At 31.7% G+C, this 22,490-nt stretch overlaps 1 protein-coding gene across 4 annotated transcripts in view; it reads left to right on the top strand.

Moving 5' to 3' along the window:
* LOC119066276 (facilitated trehalose transporter Tret1-like) overlaps window positions 1–22,490 on the top strand; it is a 50,939-nt gene that overhangs the window by 4,469 nt on the left and 23,980 nt on the right. Inside the window, exon 1 of one of the 4 annotated variants that reach the window (XM_037168637.1) lies at window positions 3,330–4,316. The exons of 2 other annotated variants lie outside the window; for them this stretch is intronic. The gene's annotated coding sequence lies outside the window, so the exon portion shown is untranslated. Of the gene's footprint in view, window positions 1–3,329; window positions 4,317–20,984; window positions 21,043–22,490 lie in introns of those variants that run through there. One more of the 4 variants, XM_037168638.1, reaches the window with a different exon arrangement.

Here is a 22,490-nt window from a genome sequence, read left to right as displayed (position 1 = left end):
CGAACGGCTCGTTTATGGAAACAATTGAATAAAACAAGGGACACGTTACATGTAAACATATTCGATTTTCAAATTAATAAAAATGTAAAATGAAAACATTGAAAAAACAACAACAGAATTTCACAGTCAAATTTTGGTTTACAATCAATTCTCCAACTATTTCATTTTCCCAACAAAAAGAGCTCAATGTTTGATCTTCACCGTATGATTGTTTTTGTACAACATCGAGTGTAACATCTGCAACAATACACCATTTAGCACACTGCAACGTATTTTTTAAAACTAGTCATGTATAGGCATGTGTGAAATGCAGCAAATAAAATCCATATACAGTAGAAAAATTCAATGGTATGCAGTTTAGGCACATTGTTCCAGAATTCAAACAGAAAAAATCCACAATTTATTTCACAAAAAAAGGAGAAGAAAAACAAAATTAAGCGCAGTTTATAAGAGCAGAAAAAAAAACTGGGAGCAATAAATTTATGACGCCCGACCTGATGCCGTGTGCAAGTTTTTAAACTTTAATTCAGTGGAATAATAGTTTTCTTTGGTGACAAAGTTTGCACAAGAAACTTTTGGTTGCATGAGAACCGTGTGACATATTACTGTTTCATTTCAGTCCCTCTCGGAATGGTAATATTTAACTTGAAACCATTTTTCATTCTATAAGAGCATTTATGAATTTAAATTTCCGCTTTAGTTTGCTTCTTTGTTGCATATTATAGGTGTTACGGTAAGTTGTTGTTATAGTCTTGACAAATTATTTTCATTAGAACGAATGAACAGGAATCTATGTGACGTTAAGTATAAATAATTGATAGTTTGTTCCTTTACCGCTGGTATATATATACTTGCATAAATAATTAATCCGAATGAAATATAAATTTGGAAAGTAGTATCTTTGTGGTGATACGTAGATACAAATCAATTGTATTGTAAATCTTTAATTAGAGTTAGAGAAACACTCTAAGTCACCCACAAAAGTATTTGTTAGGAACAACACACGCGATAATAACATTTTCGACGAAACACGTATTGCTGCCCCGAGCTCTATACTTAATAATTTGTATTAGCTAGATAACTATACTTAAAGTAGCTACCTACCAAGGAACTGGTAAAATTACACAGAAAATTTTAATAGCAAATTAAAGAGAAGATTGGAGAATATTATGCACATGGTGCTGCTAAAGGCGAAAAAACCAACAAACAAACTTTGCGCGATTTATTAATTATAAATTTTAAATTAATGTAACATTAACGACCCGATTCATCTGAAAGTTTTAGCATTAAACACAAACTGATGATGATTAATTCGATAGAAATTCATTCAACGATTCAACAATAACAATAGCATAAAACAACATGAACAAGAGAATAGCGCCCAGCACTATAAAATGTATATATACAAGAAACGTACTTTATAACAATAAATGTGCGTTGTTGTGTTTGTCTCAACAATTTATTCAATTAGATTCAATTAATTTTAAGAAATGATGACAAGAAATGCCATCAGACGTTGGTTTTTCCAGCACAGAATAAAAACGATGTACACTTTAATTCAGTGGAAAATTACTTTGTCTTTGCAAATAAAAGGTGGTCATTATCACTCTTTGTTATTTCGTTTCTCTGGGAACTTTTCTTTCTTTTCTTTTTTTTCAGAAAAGACGTGTAAAGTGTTTTCTATTATCGGTCATTGTATGTTTGCTTCGGTTCGGTATACATTTTTGAGCAAAGTAATTTTCTTCTCTTGAAAAGATACAACAAAAATGTAAAACGATCGAATTATTGATTCCCTTTTCTTTGCCATCATCAGCACCATGTACAAAGTTCATAGTCGAATATAATAACAAAGGCACTTGAGTCATTTCAATATTTCGAAAATGAAAGGAAACTGCTTCATCCTGCTGGAGTTGCATTATATAAATGTATTGTTCGAAGTACATATCAGAGTCATGGTCTTTCTCGAAAATTGCTTTTCTTTGTGCTGTGGCAGGCGAAATGGTAAGCTTTCTGATTTTTCCAAGGAAATTACAATAAATTTTACGATCATTACGCTGTAATAAAGAAGCTGTTACTTTGTTAGTTGATCTGGGTAACTCTTTTGTATGGTCACATCTTTTACCACCTCTAATCAATGGATATGAATAAAGTAGTGTTCTCCGTAATTTAAGTACTAAGTTCGAACTGGAACACTCTATAGACATATGTGTACCCGCTTCACCCATCTTTGAAAGCTGTTCGAAATTCGAACTGCAACTTTCAATTCGTAGATCCATGATATAAAGATATTAACCTCTAGTTGGCTCTGTTGAATGGGCGCCTGGCCTTTGTACATTAGGTGAATGTTTGTGGAATCTATGATACAGCCATCCACATTTAGAATTACTGTCATACTCAACATTTCTTATTTGTCGGACTTCTCTTAATTCTCCTTATACACGTTATGGAGAAATGAGAGAAGTTGGAGAAGTAACAAATTTTTAATATGACGGTAGTTCTAAATGTGCATGGCTGTAGTGTGTAACTCGAGTGTATTTTTATCCACAACAGACCGTGTGCAGTATAAATAATTTATTTTTAATTGATGTAGATTATTATTCTGTAGAACAAAAGTGTAAACAGAATATCTGAAAAATGTCTGCATGATTTTAGATCTCACTTTAAAAGCTGTAATTTGAATGAGACTAAAAGGATATCGGAACCATTCTAATTCATTCTAATTGGATTCTTACTAAGATTCTAATAAGTGGGATGGCATCGGGATGGCAACAATATTTTTCAATAATTTCTATAAAAAAAATTAAATATTTTTTTCAATGGTTTTCATGGTAAATCTTCTTTATATTGAAATATGAAACTTTTTTTTCAAAATCGCACACGGTCTACTATAGGAGCTATAGAAGAATTTCTTCAATCTATAAATGCTCATTCCACGCAGCGAATCTACTACTTGAACTTCAAATTTTGCGATTCAAGGTTCAGATCAATTCACACGTAATTTTCACTGGACTACAGTGATACAAAAACGTAACATTTTTACCCGGTGTTCAAATTCCACATTGTGGATAAAAATACACTGTTTAACCTCTGACTCTGGCTGGCTAATTTTAAAATAGGTATTTTTTGCCATCCAAATAAATAGATTTGTCATGTTAAACCATTGTAACTTTTACCGAAGAAAGACACATACATTTTTACGCATTCCGTTTTGTTCATCTCATTCGTTACGAAATATATATATTCTCTCTTCCATATCTCGGTCGGTTTCATAAAATTGTCTGTGTTGATCTCATACCGAAAGATAGACCCAACGAAAAAACAAAAACAAAGTGAAATGAAAAAAAATTCTTGCTAGAGTGATACGGTGTGTTTATGTTTAAAAACCTCAATATACGTTCAAGCCAAGCAGTTCAGTAATTAGTCTGCAAAGTGCATCGATCATGCGCGGCGGTATATAAACTTTAGATGAGCGCTCATTGATTCCAAATTATTCACCCGAAAATAACACGTGCGTATATAAGTAATATTATAAAAAATTGGTTCGCGATCGAATTCGCTGTGAGGAAGGATTCAATATAGTTTTGACAATTGTATCCATCGGTTACCGAATTAGTACAGTCATTAGTATATATGAAGAATTGTTGTTAATCATAAATTCTAATTCTAAATCGAGGAAAATTTCAAATTATTTTTACGTTTTGTAAATTTAAAGAGATAAATTGGGTGGTTACAAATGTTTCAAAATATAATTTGACGGTTTTATTGTCGTAATTTGTGAAACATAAGAATGATGGTAATAAAAACCGGAAATTTTTCTATTTAATGAGTAAAGTGTTTCTCGGCGTATTTTTTCTTCTTCTTAATTTATGTGCAGTTTACATTATTAAATGAATGACTTGATAAAGAACATGAATGGGAAAAGTTTTTAAAAGAAATTTTTGTGTATATCGTGTACGTGTTTTTTATTTTTCCTACAGTCCGTGGCTTTTAAATAAAAATAAAAATAAAAAAAAACCGAAAAAGTCGAATAATCTTGTACGCGGTTTGTTGATATTTACAAACAAAAATTATAGTTTTCTGAATTATAAATGCATGTTATACACACACTTTCCCATCTGGATTGTTTGAATTTGAAATTCTTTCGGTGATTATAATTTTACACGACCTGAACGCACTATAAATCATAACTTCATATATATGTGATAATCCGATGCATTTAATTAAATGAATGTTTTCGAAATTTTATTACGCATCGCCTAATTATAAAATATGCAAATGCATATTCCAGTGGTTCCGAGCTTTGTTTTTAATTGAAGGTAAAGAGAGATTCATTATTTATTCAAATATATAAATACCGAACATGTATATTAAATATACGAAATGCATGCTATGTTTATGTTTATTCTGGTATGCTCTTTTAAATATTATTTATCATTTGAATTATTCTATATGGAGTGAAGTACGCTTCAGCAAATACAAACAATCGATGTGTGGTGAAATGCATCATTTGAATATTATTTGTATTTTTAGAAAAAAACATTTACAATCTTCTCTAAAATTCTAAAATGATACATAAACTCCGTAAATCCGTAAAATTTGTGTATACTATTCAATCGAGCATCATTTTACGCTGTCATGTCATTGATATGTTAAATACATTTTCAATATTTTCACAAAGTATTCAATGAATTTCACGATAAGACACGGTCCTATTTATATACTTTAACTGAACCACAGCTCTGCTGTGACTGAACAAATTTAAACACGAAAATTTGAACACGAAAATGACAATTCGCCCTATATTTACAGAGAAAAATATAATTCAAAATCTATATCATGAATACAATTTTTGTTTATGTTTTGAATGGACACACTTCAGCATACATATCGCCTCTCAATGACAATATACTTAACAACATATGTGGTAAATATTTACATAGACTAGACTGCCAAACAAGAGCGTAAAAATCCAATATAGTCAATCGAAAGCGTGAATAGGGCGATAGTTCAAGTGCCTGACTCAGTGTTTTGTTTCTTTTCTTTACAAGAAAAAGATATCCGAAGGAAAATAATAATAATTACGTTGAAGAAATGACCATCTAGAATATTTTAATTACAGCAGTTCCCAACCCACACTCATACTAATAAAGTGTAAGACTCTACGAAGATGATGTGCTACAAAGTGTCGCTGCTAAATAAAGTGGTTTTGCGGTGAAAAACTGCATATTTATCTGTTTTCTTTTTTCCTCTTCGCTGTGATCTTGCAATTTTATTTTATCTCTTTACCACTGACCACATTCATCCTACTAATTTTCAATCCACTTGAGTTAATTACGAGAAATATAAAACCCATTCATTGTTGTCGACGTTTCAAACCTTTTTTTTTGGGAACACCACTTGAAACCATCTAAGAGTTTTGTCTGTAAAAGACTTCCACTCTTGTCTCCTCGGTTTTATTGTGATGAGTTGCGACAATGTATCAAAGGAATAACATTTTATTTTTCTCAGAAACAAAGTTTTTTCAAGCGAAAATCGTGTTACAATTTGTTTGGTTGTCAGTTAAGAAAGACTGTTGATTGCGTAATCGTTTTTTTGAATTAAATTTAATTGACAGTCTAAGACTTTTCTAAGAACTCTGTTAGTCGATGTCGTGCTATGTACTCTACTTTTATCTAGTCTTATCAAAGAGAAAACTTAAAACAGACCTTTTGCAGGGGACTATATCATTAATATCATCTGTTATCGGCATCTACGACAAAAATAAATATAAATTAATGGTAGCTCTTTCATAGAGTTAACAAAACAATTGGTTCGAAAACAGCAATATTCAGAGAGTCGATTTTCATCCCAAATGTTTTACTGTCTCTCAGATGATTGTGATGTCCAGCAATCGTAAGATATTTGGAGTCTTTATTTCAGAAACGTTTTCCAGTGAATTTATTGAATTTCCCACAAAAAACGATGTAATCACCTATAATTTATGCGGTCAAAATGTTTGCTAAAACTAATGAAGTAAAAGATTTTTCATCAATTTGTTAAAATTATTTAGATCAAATGAAGTAAAAGATTCTATAAATATATTGTAATATGCTTGACGTCTGTGAAACGTTAAAAAAATCCCTTATGTATTATCTAATCTGTCTCCACTGGATACAACAGGTTGATAATTATTCATCTACCGAGTTTCGACATAAAAACAAAAGACCAAAATAATGATCCGAACATGCGATTGGACAAACAAAAAAAGATAAATGCTGTTGGTTGGGTGGTCCTTTTTTTATAAAATCGAACCATATTACTGTGGTATGGTATTTGTAGACCAGAGATCTGAATTTATTTATTTTTTATTGTAGCCCAAAATTTTGGTATTTTTAAAAAAAGATTTAGAGAATTTCAACATTCAACTTAAATAAATGAAATCATTCGCAACAACTTTATGTATTTTCATACAAATAGACTTGTCATTCATTATTATAATATCAATTGTAATGCACAACAGAATTTTGTTTTTATTTTACAACACAAAAACCAATAAATTGCAATAAAACCAGCTACTTAATAAATGCTCGTTGTTCTTTTTGTAGCAATAAAATTTCGTTATTACGAAAATAATAAAATTCCAAGAAAATGGCATGGTAAAATATAATTCAAATCCTAGACTCATAAGTCTTTTTAATAAAAATTTCATATAAAATTGATAAACAATGCAATAAAAAGCACGTTGCACTATTTAAATATGCACAATAAACATGTTAGCTTTCAACAGGTTTTATACCTTATTTTGCCATTTTACCTTATCCAACTTGCTGGTAAATAGTGTTCTACCATGATAGGAACTACATTATTTTGTGATATAAAAAAAAGTATTTTGTTCAAGAAAATTTTTATTGGCCATTATTTATCGCCATTTATTGACGAGTCTTCCAAGATAAACTCCATTCATTATTTTTTAAATAGTTAGTAATGATGTGGTGATATTGTAAAACTAATAAACGCGGAGCGATAGAGATTAAGTCAATATGATTAAGCCATTGGTGATTTTCATTTAATGGCCCCATTTAAGCGGAAAAGAATTAATTCAATCTAGAAACTTGATTAAAATGCCTACAGGAAAAACCAGCATTCGATCATAAATTTTATCGCGGAACGACGTGCAGTCTATGATACACGTAAGTTGATGCCATTTCGCTTAAACGATCATGCTGAGCTTTTGGCGGTGTCAACTTGTGGCTGGCAATTTAATGTCTGTTAAATATTAGCAAATTATCAAACGGTTTTGTGACATTGTAGAACAGGGCTTATTTTCGAAAATTTTAATTCTGAAAAGTTCCGAAAAATTATTTAAAAAAATCGGAAAAATCAGAATTTTTCGGAGTTTATCGGAGGTTTTCGGAATTTTCAGGTTCTTCTTCTTAAATAAGCCCTGTTGTTGTGGAATGGTAGGAATGCATCTGCTAACGGAAAGTAATGTTCAAAATTATTTTGGTTTGTATTTTTAGTGGTCTTCTGAATTATTTTCAAGTTTGAATAAACTAATGGTCCTCATTTTATCGATAAAAATCACTTAAAAAGGGATGTTTTCAGTGAAAATGTTTAGATTTCATTTTGTATAAAGACTGTTTATTTACCAGGATGTGCCTTACTTAACTGTGTTAGTCTAGAAAGATAATTATCATCACAAATCGAATACCTCCATTACCTCCATTATAGAGTTCAGATGCGGGAGGTTTCATTTTCGTCTCAATATCGAATATGACACCGTCGAAGCATAGCAATTTTTCAAAATAACTTTCCCTTTAGCTGTTATGAAATGAAATAAATTAATATCCTAATTGCCGGCAGACCCCCTACGAAACGAATGTTTTTAATCGTCTGGTAGAAATGAAATACGCTTGAATGGTAAACAATTTTCAAAAACTCAGTACATAAACGACAACAGACGATATATCTCTGGGGCGAAATCATATTTCAATGGTGATGATGATGCCATCACATTTATAATTTCATTATATGCACCCTTCACTTTCATCGAATTTCGTTGACTTGTGTTTGTAGTTGTATACAACATTGAGAGTTTTGAAACAAAGAAAGAAAAAACAAAAATATGAACTAAGAAATTTTTTTATTGACTCCAATTTAAATGTTTACACAAACAAATTTAGTGTTATGGCATCCGATCATCGTAAAACATTTAAAGAAATTTTTTTTATTTAAAGTTTGTTTATTGAAGAAATGGAATTAAAATTTATGAAAACTGGAGACACATGTAGAATGTGCATTTTTGTCGGTTTGAGTGTAATGGTATTGACAACGAAACGAACAGCGTTGAGAGTAGACAGATGAGTGTTAGGGAAGCCGTAATTATTTCAGTAATTTTATTATTCTACTAGTGGACCATCTCATCCATCGGAAGTAGATTTTTCACAAAAATAAACTTTACCCAAAAAGTACAAAAGGACAAAAATCACGCGACAAACAACGCATGAAAATGAAAATCGTGCGTATTAAGTCTCTAGGTCTTTCCGTCTACGATCCTATAGAAAGGCAAACGAATCAAACAACAAACATTAAACTTTATATAAAAGATAAAAATCTCCAACATTTTTTAAGCTACAGTCGGCGACCTCAGTCGACTTATGAATGGATCAGCTGAAATAAAATACGTCACTTATTTCAAAGTCGCCGACAGGGTATTTCGTCAAATCATTTGTAATCTCCACCGAAAGTGCCCATAACAATTGCGGCATTCGAACGAAGGAATGCTAAACCAAATGTCTAAAATACGGCTGCAATTTCTTCAAGTCCATAAAGAACAAAGTTCATAAACTAACATTCTGTAACACCTTTTTTTCACGGACAATAATAAAACTTATTACCTCAAATCTGGCGCTAGAGCATTCTTCGAATAAGGTTAAATTGGCAAATTTCGAAAAGTCCAATTTCAGCAACGTGTGGAAGCAATTAGTGGGTTGTAAAAGTAACTGATGGACAAACCAAGTGTTTGGAAACAAAACAAAAATTGAATAACCAATGAAACCAACCGAATTTCTTTTAATTTATTGTTTGTTGTCGGAGAACATAATTTCAAACCAGCCAACAAAAAAACGTATTTTCTAATTAAACATTTTAAGAGCAATAAAGTTGTAAATTGTATATGATACAAACAGATATGACAAACATTTTACTATCATAAAAACTTCCCAAAAAATTATTCTAGGGAGACATTTTTATTGAATGGAAAACACGAGAACATACAACAAACACATTTTTTTTTGTCTATACCCGACACGTGTCTGCGATGTTGAAGATAAAACATTGCCTCGGAAGACGACATGGTAAACATGATCATAGATACGGAGAAAGATATTGAATCAAGCGAAAGAGGTTAAATGGTTTATGTGTTTTTTTTGTCGTTTTATTTTTTATGTTTGCCAATGTAAAATATTTGAATTTAATAGAATTTTCGAATTTGGAATTTTAATCGAGTTATTGATATGATAAAAATAATCATTCCTCGGTAGGAGCCATTCCATTCGATGTACATTGTACATGCAATTGGAATGCTCTTTCAATTCAATTAAAGTGTATTTGTAGCTCTAATGGAAAATTTGTTAATTTATTTATACGGTTACTCCTAACGCTATGGCGCTACAATTTCAATGTTATGAGTATTGTACGAACCCTTTTGTATTTTATCTTATAATATGTTTAGGCGTCAGGAATTTCTTTTTCTTTCTTTCTTCAATTTGTAATGTAGATATGGGAGGTGAGGTATATATATTTATCAAAATATTTATATTTACTCAAATGCATTTAATATTAAACGTAAGAAGCGTTAGATTTATGAATTGTTTATAGACCTGAGTAGTATTATGAAGTGACATTTATTTTTGTTTAATTTTAAGATCAACGAGTGCCTGAGTTTAGACATAAACAGTGGTTTTAATTGCATACTCATATGCAGATTTAATAAAAATAGTGATCTGCCTTAATAACCCATGAAAGGTTGAGTTTTGCTGCTTATGGTACTCTTCGAAACCCTCACTTTACCGAAATACTGAAATCAGTCAAAAAACCCTTAAAGGATAAATGTGACGCAAGTCCTTTATCTTACTTACAAAATAACTGATATCGCTGAGGGTGACGCATTGTGCGTCGTACGCAAAAGTTTTATCAACAAAAAATTGACTCAAAAAATTTGTGAAAGAAAATTTTACAACAAGAAATTTGCGTTACAAGTGGCAGATGATTCGGGTTTCTTTTGTTTAAATTCTTTCAGTACCTTTTTTCAACCATTTTCCTAACAATACGTTCCTCAACATCTGCCACTTGTGACGCAAATTTCTTGTTGTAAAATTTTCTTTCACTTTTGTGAGTCAATTTTTTGTTGATAAAACTTTTGCGTACGACGCACAATGCGTCACCCTCAGCGATATCAGTTATTTTGTAGGTAAGATAAAGGACTTGCGTCACATTTACCCTTTAAGGGTTTTTTGACTGATATCACCACTTTTGTAAGTATGTCATTTCGACAACATCAAAAAACTTTATGGAAATTAAAAAATTCTAGAGAAATCAGTCTGAATCCCAAAATGTAGAAACTAATCTTGGTACACCTCGCTTATATCGATAAGAACCCAAATCCATCGAAAGTTAGGAAGTGCTAAAGGAATCATCTGTCATCCCAAAATTTAGGAACCAAACTTGGACCACCTCACTCATGTCGAAAATAACCCAAATCCATCAAATAATCCGATGGATGTTAGGTAATGCCAGAGGAATCGTCTGTCATCCCAAAATTTATAGAACCAACCTTGAAACACTTCACTAATGTCGAATATAACTCAAATCCCTCAAAAAATCTGATGGAAGTTAGGAAGTGCCAGAGGAATCATCTGTCATCCCAAAATTTAGGAACCAACCTTGGAACACCTCACTCATGTCATCCCTGTAAAATGAAAGTCTCTTTCGCAATACTGCGGTAACGAATTTCAATGCATTTGAATTTCTACAGTTAGAGGCATCGAAATTTCAGCATGAATTTGCTTCAGCTGTTTTTAAGCTGATCCATACAAAAATCAAAACTATTTATTCGGTTTTACCACTACCACGCGGGCGAAGCTGCTTTAACCATGTAAACAGTTTTGATTGTATGTGTGGATCAGCTGAAAAACCGGTGATACAAATTGCTGAAATTTCACTGACTCTAACTGTAGTGCATTGAGTAATCTTTGTCTTCAAATTTGTTGTTCTTCACGATTGTAATTTCAAAAGTAGTGCAAGTATATTGTTCGAAATATGTGTTAAAATGATGTTGTAATCACACAATACGTTGTTAATCTGTCACATACGGCTATTCATCTGTTATCGATAATGACGACAAAAATAATGACAAGCTCTGGGTAATATGGTCTTTTAAATAGCAAAAAGCATGTTAAAAAATTGAAGTACAAGATTTGAAATCAATAAATTAAAAATACTTTGATCGATGGAAGTAATAGACCCGATAATAACACTTGTCATATGCTTGTCGTCTGTAACAGGTTAAACTTGCCCTAATTCATATTGGAAATTGCGTATCTACAGCGTAAAATTCAACACAATTTCGTAGCATAGCTATTGTGTCAAACACTAAGTAATACTTCAAACAAAACAAGTAACAGATATTAATGATTGTTAGGTGGTGCTCTTACCGATTGTAAAAGGTTAAATACACACCATATTTTACTGTGCTACGGACATTCATTTAAAGTTTGTATATCTAGCCTCGATTGAATACGTGAATTTAAATTTGAATTTAAATTTTATCAAACAAAAACCCGATTAAAGAAATATTTGCATTATCGATCCGATTAAAAACATTGTAGACTGTGTTAAGTATAGATGGTGTCAAATATGTCTTTAAGTACAACTTGACACAAAATATAAATTATTAATTCGTAGAGTTGGGAATACAAACGAACGTAATTTGTATTATAAATTTATTAAATAAATATTAATGAAAGAAAATGATTTGAAATTTTAAGCTCGTAATGTTTTTTGTAGAAATGTTTCGATAAAATCTTGTTCTATGGCGATCGAACACACATTAAAGTCATATTCACACTCTTGTATGGGTCTGTTACATTTGTAAATTAAAAAGACATAAAATTTACATTGCTATGGTTTTTGGAACGTCGATGGAATATCGGTACGTTCGGTATGATAAAGTAGAAAATAAAATTAAATTAACGAAAATAATACGTGCATTCAGAAAATGAAAGGCCGTAAAACGAATGAACGAATGAATTCTACTAAAAACTTTTTTTTAAAGAGCAATAAAATGAGTGTTTAATGCTCAAACATTTAATGGGCAATTTCTGTTTCGTTAAAATAAATTTCGGAATTTTATACTTCTGTCATTTATTGCAATGGAACTGCGAACAGCTCGTCGGAATTTTAAACTATTCCGTTAATTACGCTGTGTCGATAATCCGTTTAATTATAACATTTACTTTATCAGCAGCTTATATATATGTAAGAAAGTCAGGTTTATGTATCAGAACGGCTACGTTTTCGATTGAATCATTTCGAATTTTGGTTCGCAGACGTTTTGTTACCGTTTCTGGACGTTTTTGTTTCATTTCTGTGATAAAACAATTCAGCTTACATATACGTTCGTTTCGTTGATTACGTATTAATGCATCCAATCAAAAAATCGATCAGAGAACGTTCACATACTACCTAATACAGGGACGTCAGGAAATGATGACTCTAATGTTGATTAGTCATACGTTACATTACAAAAGTGGTGATTTAGTTAGTGGGTCTGTGGGTGTATATGGAAAAATTTAAACTATTTACGGAGTTGCGAATTTTCCTAATCTTATGTTATTGACAGCAAAATCAAAATAAATGTCGATGTCGATGACCGACTCCATGTAAAAATTAATGAAGTACAAGATTTCGTATCAGTTTCATAGAAATAATAAAATCAAAAGAAGTAGTAGATTCGATAGAAAAATACACTGAAGATGTCCTTGCCGTGGTAGGTCGTAACGATTTTTTTTATTTCACTTAGGAAAATGAATATTTATAGCTGTAAACATCGTCGCACTTCAATAGCTATCTGATGTGGTAATTAGAATTAAGAATTTTCCAATTCGTTGAAAATAAATAATGAATTGAAATTGTAACAAGTGTTTCTTCATCCATAGAAGATATTTAACAGCAAACCATAACATTGGTTCATCTATTTATAAAACAAAATGAATCGAACATCTGAGATCTATTATACGTTTTGAAACTATACCGCAGACATTAAAAACCTATTTAAAGATCAGCAAAAATACAACAATTTAATGAATGAGAAACTGAATGTGTTAATTATACGAAAATAAGGAAAATCTCATAAATCTGAATGGTTGGTTTCGCTGTTGATGCTTTAAAGTACTCTAAATTTACGGTGTGTGTCAACATTTGGCATATTTTTCATGCAACTAGTTCAAACACACTCGACGCAAATTAATTATTATTGGCATCTAATGCCAGCTACATTAAATGTCGCATATCGAGGACATAAATTTAAAGTAAATATTCCGAATAACGGAAAATATTTCATGTGCAGAAAAAGTGCCACAGAAATTCTCCAATATCAAAACGATAAATAAACTGAAATGTGCCGATCGTTGTTGATTGGCACGAAATCTTAACCTACTCTTCGTTTTTTTCGTTATATATTTTCAATTTTTTCCGCACAACACCTCATCATCGTATTACGTGACTTCGTAAAAAGCCAATAGAATTATGCAGAATTTGTTTTAAAAATTGGGGTTTCGTGATAAGAGAAGGAAGAGAAGAAGAAAACGAATAAATCATTTCCGTTTTGTCGAATTTTCGTTTTAAATTTATTGCGGCTCAATTATAGGGTTGTTGTGAAAAGACTTCTTTTTTCGGTGATGCTTTGTCTAATCTTCCTTTTATATCAAAATAATTTGAGAAAAGAATGGCTTTGTGTTCCCAACTATTGGCTGAAATGTTGTTTGAGATCATTTCTTTCTAAACGAAAAGGCGAGGACGTGATCGAACGACATTTTAATAAAGTGGTTTCTTGTTGACTATTTTCAAAGGAGAATGTAGCATTTCGCTTGTCAAAGCAACTTTCTAAACATTCCAACAACAAATTTGTTCCGACCAAAATTGAAAAGTTTTTAATAAAAACTTTTACGATGAAAAATTGCAAGCTTTGTACAATCGGTGGATCAAAGATTTTACCTTACGAGATACGTTTTTACTTAATTTTATTGCGAAACTCACGGACCAATCGTTCAGGTCTCTGTCGATAAAAGAAACGAAATGACTTTTTTTATAGAGGCGTCCCCAATATTCGATCATCATAAAAATCTTTGTAACTCGTTTTATAGCATGTTTAATACAGCTTTAACACTTGCCGGGCGCATATTACATGCAATAATATTCTTGGAAACTCTGCCGTCGCGAATCAAAGTAAATATGAAACCATCCACTCTCACTGAAAAGAAATATTTAATGGAATCATTTAGCTCTGTTAACTTCGCAACCATAATAACATATCGCATTATTACCACCTAAATGTTCAAACATTACATGTTTTACGATAAAAAATTATGAAGAAAAAAAGACAAATTTTGCATGACAATGCTAGGATATTATGTTGAAACGTCCATGGGTGTCACAAAAACTTTGCACATTAAAAAAGCAAAGGAAAAGTAAATCGCAACGTCGACACTAACTTTTTAAAGTGGATATCGAGTATAATTTCACATAAAAGTCTGATTATGTTCTTGTTAAAAGTCGTGCTCCTACGCATATAATATAAGTGACACTTATATTGTGTCTGGAATAACGACATAATGAACGAAGAGCGTTAATTTGACCTTCTAGCCTCGGATGGAATGCTTAACAATTTGTAATGTGATAGTAATTACAAGTGATGAGCGTAGGGCTTTACGATGTAGCATCGTTCTATTCAGAAAAAATAAATTTAAATTTTTATGTTTTCTGATGCTGTGTAATCGATTAGAGCGAATGAACATATTCAAATAACCAATTATATCGCGAAACCTTGGTTCTGTCATCCCATTATTTTGCAGAGTATTCAAATTTTCAACGAAAATTGGTAAATTAGAAGACGAGACTCAATGTTCAGCTGTTCAGCATAAAATGGCAAAAAAAATCGTGTAACAAGGATATCTTAAACAGCCGACATAAAAATCGTCATATATGTTCCACCTGCCGTGCAGGATAATTAGCATATTATTCTAATCGCATAAATTGCGAAAAATATTATAACAAGCAACGAGAGAACCTGCTGCAGATTATAGTCGTCTCGTAACATAAACATCAGAACAGAGTTTTATTCACAAGCGTATATTCGCAGAGTGGCCAAAGACAATTTTACGCTTAAGCTTATTAACCAGAGTCTGACACATTCGATACCTAAATTAGAACAAGTGAAATAACACGGTTTCGATTTAGATATTGTGCAAATAGTCTGGGCAACAGACCACGTCACAAACAGTTGTAAATCGTCTTGATCTCTATGGAAATTAAACAGAATGAAAGAGTGTTTAGTCAAGCAAAAATAAATGGGAGAAGAAAAAATAATTCGAATTTTTCTTTATGTAATCGTTTCGTATCATTAGTTGAAATTGCAGCACAAATCCTCCAATCAAATGAAAAATCATTGAGGATTTCCTTGCATATATTGCACATTGCAAGCACTTAAAAGAAATTTTTCTATTTTCAAACTTCAAAAAAAAAATGTGATTGCATAATTTCATGCCCATTAAACGATTAGGTTACGTAACATGTTGTGTATAAGTAAAACTTTTTGTACCATATTATAACTTCAGAAGATTCCCTTTAATTTATTTCAAACAACCATTGAAAAGTCTCTGTCGACTCACTGTATGTGTATATATTAACATATACTATGCATTGCAAGAACCATCCAAATTGATGATCAAATATAATTACACTCGAAAAAGAAAAGAAGTATTACGAGATATATGCGTGCACCACAAACAGAATTTTGTAATTCGACTGCACCGAATATGTGCATATATAAACATAAGTACAGTTCGAACGGAGAGAATAAAAAGAATGAAAGAAAGAAATTAAATATAAAAATTAGGTTAATATAATCGCGTTCGGTATGCCATATTTACGTACAGATAAAAAAGAAAAACCAGCAGCAGGAACATTACATATATAAAAATATAATATTTAACGCTGAAAACATGTAAATAAAGCATAATATTGACGTTGATTTGATATGGTATATAACATATGGTGAAAAATTGAAGAAAATAAAATAATAAATTCCGAGAGACGCGTGCATTCTCTTAAGTGATATGCATTTGAGTTTGTTTTTTTTTTCCTTTAAATTCGAAATGAATTATCTCAAATCATCATTAAAATGGGTATTATAAAGCATGGTGTTATACACATGAATATAGGATTATGGAATCGTAATTTCTATTAAAAAAAAAAACATCCGAACATTTGTTTGGAATTGGTTTGCTCAATAAATGGATAGATTTATGGATTTATCTCATCAGAATGTTTCGGTGGAAATATATGTATACGTACATAAGCCAGAAATCACTTTGGAAAACAAACATGAATTAAAGCACTTAAGCATCGAAATGTTTTTATAAGCTTTATCGCAAAAAGAAAAAAAAAATGAAAATGAATAAGGAAAAAAGGAAAAGTTTTCTGAGTACACTCGTAAAGCACTTACCCAAATGTTATGTAATAACTTTTCCAAATTTTTATTCGAATTGCTCTGGAGTACATTAATGATATAATTTTACATAGCCTTTTTTTAGACATTATTTTCTCTGCATCTTCACCTCTTTTTTCTTATATTTTCTTTCGATTGCAATGTTCAGCACCGGAAACACATTATTGGAGATGGAGACGATAAGTTTTCCAATTAGATTATCAATATAAATTCAATTTGAAATTCAACTTTAAAATTCCATACTCACACTTATGCTGCGGAGATAAAACGTTTCTCATCGAAACCGAAACGAAATGAAATAATTTTCTTAAAATTATTTTATACCCGCGAAACAATTTAATGAATTTATAGAAAATATCTTTCAATTAAACTGTTGAATAAGTGAAATAATTAAATTAAATTTTCTGCCTCTGCGACAGTTACATCTCATGAATATGTAAATGAACATTTTGCAAATGCATACAGAAATTCAATTACATGTAAATAATTGCGCATATAATTTTGCAATATCTTTACGGCAGAAATATGAATCCAGTATTTGGGTTAAAAATAATATGGCTTGCCCAGCAGAGAGCGATGTGTGTGCATCCCCGACACGATGTGCATCCATCAAAATTGAAAGCTAAAAAACGAAATATTTTCCATCACTCTTTCCGGCAGGGCCTATTTAACAAAAATCAAACTCCTATTTTGCTCATGGACATTCTGCTACACTTGTATCTAAGCTGCTCTTGCTGTTGTTCCCTGTTTCTCGGCTTTTATTTATTTCGTATGTCATTCCAAATGACAAATGAATCTTTACAATTTTCATATTTTTAGATGATTTTGCTTGGCATAGCCAACTTTTTAGAATGGTTATCCATATGTTATCAACAACGACGATTACGACAATAAATGAAAGCCTCCAGTCAATACTCGGTTATATAACAAAATATATGCTCAAACAAATGAAGTACAAGAGTCAAGGCGGAAGCGAGTTAAGAGTCATAATCCCCGGAGAAGATACACAAATTTTCCTGTAGAATCGTGAGGTATTCTCAAAAAATCAACACGCTCACTGTGTTAACTAAAAAATGTACCCTGCGTGCCTTTCTCTTTCTACTCGTCCTGCACATTTCATCACCTAATTTGAGTGATTCCACCAAAAATGCTGTCATTTAATTAAAGTCTATCGCAGTTCCCGCTCATCAACAATTTTACTGTTTGCTAGTCTGCTTGCAAATATTATGCTGCAGTAATCGCACTGCGGTTTCAATGATAATAATGTTCTCAAATACGAAACTCACATTTCATAAGAACTCAGAACAAAATATTCGGTTCACGCCTTTCCATTACAATTTAAAGACTAAGCGAAAATAATCATTTCCAGCCAGATATCATATTCCCGTGTTTAACACAACAACGATACCATTAATTAAAATGTAAAACAATGATCATCTTGTGTATGTTTGGTTTTCGTTCAAAGACCAGTGGTTTTTATCGGTTTTTCTGCTGACATTGGCGGTCTTGATTAAATAAGAAATAAATACAGGAAATTTCCTCTACTCCATTTTCATTGCATAGAACGAGAAATTATTAGCAGCACAAACAATAGGTGGTCCGCATTTTTACAATTTATTAACGATGTGAAAACAGTTATGTGTGGAAAATTGTAGGCGGCTTAATATTATTATTTTGACAACTTTCCAGATATTTACGATGAACACTCCGTCTCTAGTTTGATGTACGAAACAAGAACATAATATGGAATCGTATAACTCTTGTTTTCCCAGAACAATGTCGAAAATGTGTGTGTGGGTAGTAGGTGAGAGATTTTGAATTACTTTGATACGATGTGTGGCTTCAACAGTGATTCCACCGGGTTAGAAGCTGTATTAGCGCAGCTTTACGGTATATGTTTGATAAATGCCTTTGTGTGATTAATTGGTACGATTTTTTATGATTATTTTCAACACAATACCTTCTTATTACCAAGAATTGTTTATAGTCCATGTACGTTGCTCTGCGTCTTCAGCTTCACCCATTCATAAATCACAATTTAATTAAACCGTCTTAAAGGTTTGAAACCTGTAATTTTTAAAAACAAATAAATTTTTTATTGGATTACATGCTCGAAAGTTTTTCTTTTTCTCAAACGTGTTTGTTTACTTAAAAGATTTATTGAATGAATTATTCAGCAGGTAGACGATGTTGTCTGAAATTGTGCTCCGCATGTGCAATTACTTCCAATAAAAAATTTTTATTTATAAAATATATTTTCATATAACGAAATCTTCTTAATCCTTTTTCTGAAAGGTGCTGTAAACCATCTCCACTCCCATTTTAACAACCTTTCTATTCATTGGTGAAAGGAAAAGGTTATAAGACATCATAAAAAAAAACTTTTTGTTCCGTAATAGTGTTCGGCGATCACTTCCGGATATCGTTTTACCTGCGTAGCCATTTAACACTTAAGGAAAAAAAGTTTTCCCTTAGAGAATCCAACACCTGTGCATAGTATAAATATCAAATCGATTCAACATTGTTAAGGTTATCACTTTCCGGCATTGTGTCGTTGAAAAAGTTTAATGATTATATTAGTTTATGGGGGTTGCATTGAACGCTTCTTCCCAAATAATAATAAAAGTGAAATCAATTATGAATTTTGTGCATTGTCTTTATGTTTGGATTGTTTTGAAGAATTGGATAGATGGGTGTCATATAGATTTATACATTTTGTTAGAGAGTTGCAGAGTGAGGATTAATTGAATCAATGAATGAATATGACTGCCAGCCATTGGCTGGGAACGAACATTTGTCTACTGCGAGCAAATTTCTGTATTCATTATCTTTTACCGAACATAATAACAGATTTAAGGGCTTAATGAATTATTTTTTCAGCAAAGTGTCGTCGTCGCTTATCAGCGTTAAACATATTTACCTATTCCTTTAAAATTCTCTGAAATTTTAATGAACAAAAGTAGCGGGTATGGTACGTCTGTCCGCAATTGTCGATTAAAAATATCATCTCACTCAAGTTGTTCCCTTATACACTGTCTAATGTTGAATCTACCCGGACATTTAATGCTGAGATGGCAGCTAAAAAGACTGGCAGAAAAGAATAGACAAAACGACTCGGAAAAACGAAAATTACATTTTCATCGGTTTCACAGCGACGACGAATTATAAGCATTGACCTCTGGTGAGTATCGTGTTATTATCAAGGTTCTGAAAGAACATGTTAAGACATATCTGAGTTGATCCCGAAGGCGGCGGAAAACAAATTTTGACAATTTAGACAGGTGTTTTTAAACACACTCGTTATACAGATTGTGAGAAATGACAACTTGATAAAAATATTTTCTTTCTTTCTTTCTTTAGTATCCAGATGAGTAAAAGTGTCCGATGGCTTTAGCCCGAGGTACTTTTACTCAACGTGATACGAAATATCAAATTATTTCCCGAGTGTAGTAATAACCTGCTCTTCTCTGAAATATGTTGTTATAGACGGCTGTCATCTGTTATCGACAATGACAACAAGAATAAACGACAAGCTCTGACTAATGAGTTCTTATATATATATAGCAAAAAGCATGTTCAAAGCAAATGAAGTAAAAGATTTCTGAAATCAATCTCTGAAAATCTTCGATCAAATGAAGTAATCGTTTGAATAAGACTGTTAATATGCTTGCCGTCTGTGCCACGTTAAGCATCGATTTTTCGTGATTGAAGGATGTATGTGTAGTAAACAGCATGAGCGCATCAAAGGTTCATGGCACAGTGCTCAAACACTGAACTCTAAATGAAATTGCGTGGCCATATTTTCCGATTTTTTTCTTTGTTTTCCTAACAGTAAGTATTCAATTATCGCTAAAAATACTTTCATCGCTCATTTTCGCTATGTCATCGACGTTCCAATTCTGTCGGAATAGGTTTGTCAGTCATAATAGTATATTAACACAAATAAAATAATTAAAACGAAAATTATAATTGAAAGCAAAATGGATGATGAGCAACAACTCATAACGACTAAATTAATCGTTTCACGTCAACGAAAATGATTTACGAAATTTTCCTAAAAATATCACTGCGGTCGCATAAATAAATTGTATAAAGTTTCGCTTGTTTGATTATAAATGTTTTCCACACACAAATATAATTTCAATTTGTTAATTACCTACACTCGGCATGTTTTCATTTTCATTAATATGAAAAACATCTTTGTAGAGCTATTCGGTTCCAAAGTTTCATATGGATGAAAGGATGAATGTGGTCGAAAAGAAATATGGAATATTAAGGTAACCAGAAAAACAAACTATTTTCGGCTAACGTGTAAGATGTAAACGATGGTATGCAATACTGCGGAAGTTTTGTTTATGTCAATATTACGTTGAAATTCATTGTTTTCTTTGTTGGTCGAATTTCTACTCACAATAATTAGGGAATATTATACATAACGTTGCATTTCTGTGTATTCTGCGGTTTTTTTGAAGCATTGTAAACACATTTCCGCTTCGGAAATGAGTGTTTTTTGTGTACATAACTGACTGATCAAACAATAAAATGAAACTAATTTACCTTTAGGCATATATAATGTTCATACGTATCACCTAAACGAACTGACCAACTGAGCCGTTGGAATCAAAAATAATCAGAAGACAAGGTTTTTGTTTCGAAAAGTTATTTCGTCGTACAATGATTACGACATTTGTGTGTTTCTCTTTTTAACTTTGTCACATCAAAAGAATTCGACGGAATGATTTAGTATGTTCATCGAAAAGTAAAATAAAAATATTCGAAACTAATTCACGTCTGCCTTAGACGGATCAAAGTTCATTGCCAAATTGCAATTTATATTTTCAGATCCAAAGATTTATCAAAGTCAAAATATTTATATTATTAGATACACGCCACGCCAATAAGGGGTCATTCATATTGGACGGCTTAACCTCTTTGTAGATTTATTTTACCCCTCTCTTCCTTTTGTGTCGTCTAATATGGGACGATGTGCCACACAAAGTATATAGACACTGAAGGTAACGCAAATAGGGATGGGAGGCGTTCAAAATTATCGATAATATCAATCGAAAGAAATTATCGATAATCGATTAATCATATCGTTATCGATAATTTAATAATTATCGATAATTATCAAAATATCGAAATTCGATAATTATCAAAATATCGATATTTTGATATTTATCCGAAAATTCATGATAATATACCGATATATCGGAATATATCGATAAATATCGGATTTTCGGACCGAAGTATCGATATATCGAATTATCGATATCTTGACAATTATCAAAATATCAATAATTATCGATTATCGATATTTTTTTGATAATTTTCGATAAAGAAAGTCGATAATTATCGATTATCGATAATTGATAATTATCGATAATCATTATCATTATCGCCCATGCCTAAACGCAAATCTGCAAGAACACACGGATCCAAAGTTTCGGGTGAATATAGTTTTTATAATGTTGGACACAACGTACTAAACAACGCAGATCCAACAACATTATCACGTCAAATCTCAGGGATGCAACATAACAAATCTTATATTCACACGAAACTTTGGATCCGTATTTCTTGCTATTCCCTGAGGATTTGCGTTACCTTCAGTATGTATATGTACCTTGGTGCCACACACTTCGTTGAAATCCACCTCGCCCGCCATTTACATTGTCCATAATGTTTATTTGAATGGAACCGTGTAGACTGTGCTCATTCGGAT

This window comes from Bradysia coprophila, chromosome IV, assembly GCF_014529535.1.
Source record: "Bradysia coprophila strain Holo2 chromosome IV, BU_Bcop_v1, whole genome shotgun sequence".
Lineage (NCBI taxonomy): Eukaryota > Metazoa > Arthropoda > Insecta > Diptera > Sciaridae > Bradysia > Bradysia coprophila.
The sequence above is the reverse complement of the archived record's forward strand: the minus strand, read 5'-3'. Positions and strand labels throughout refer to the sequence as shown.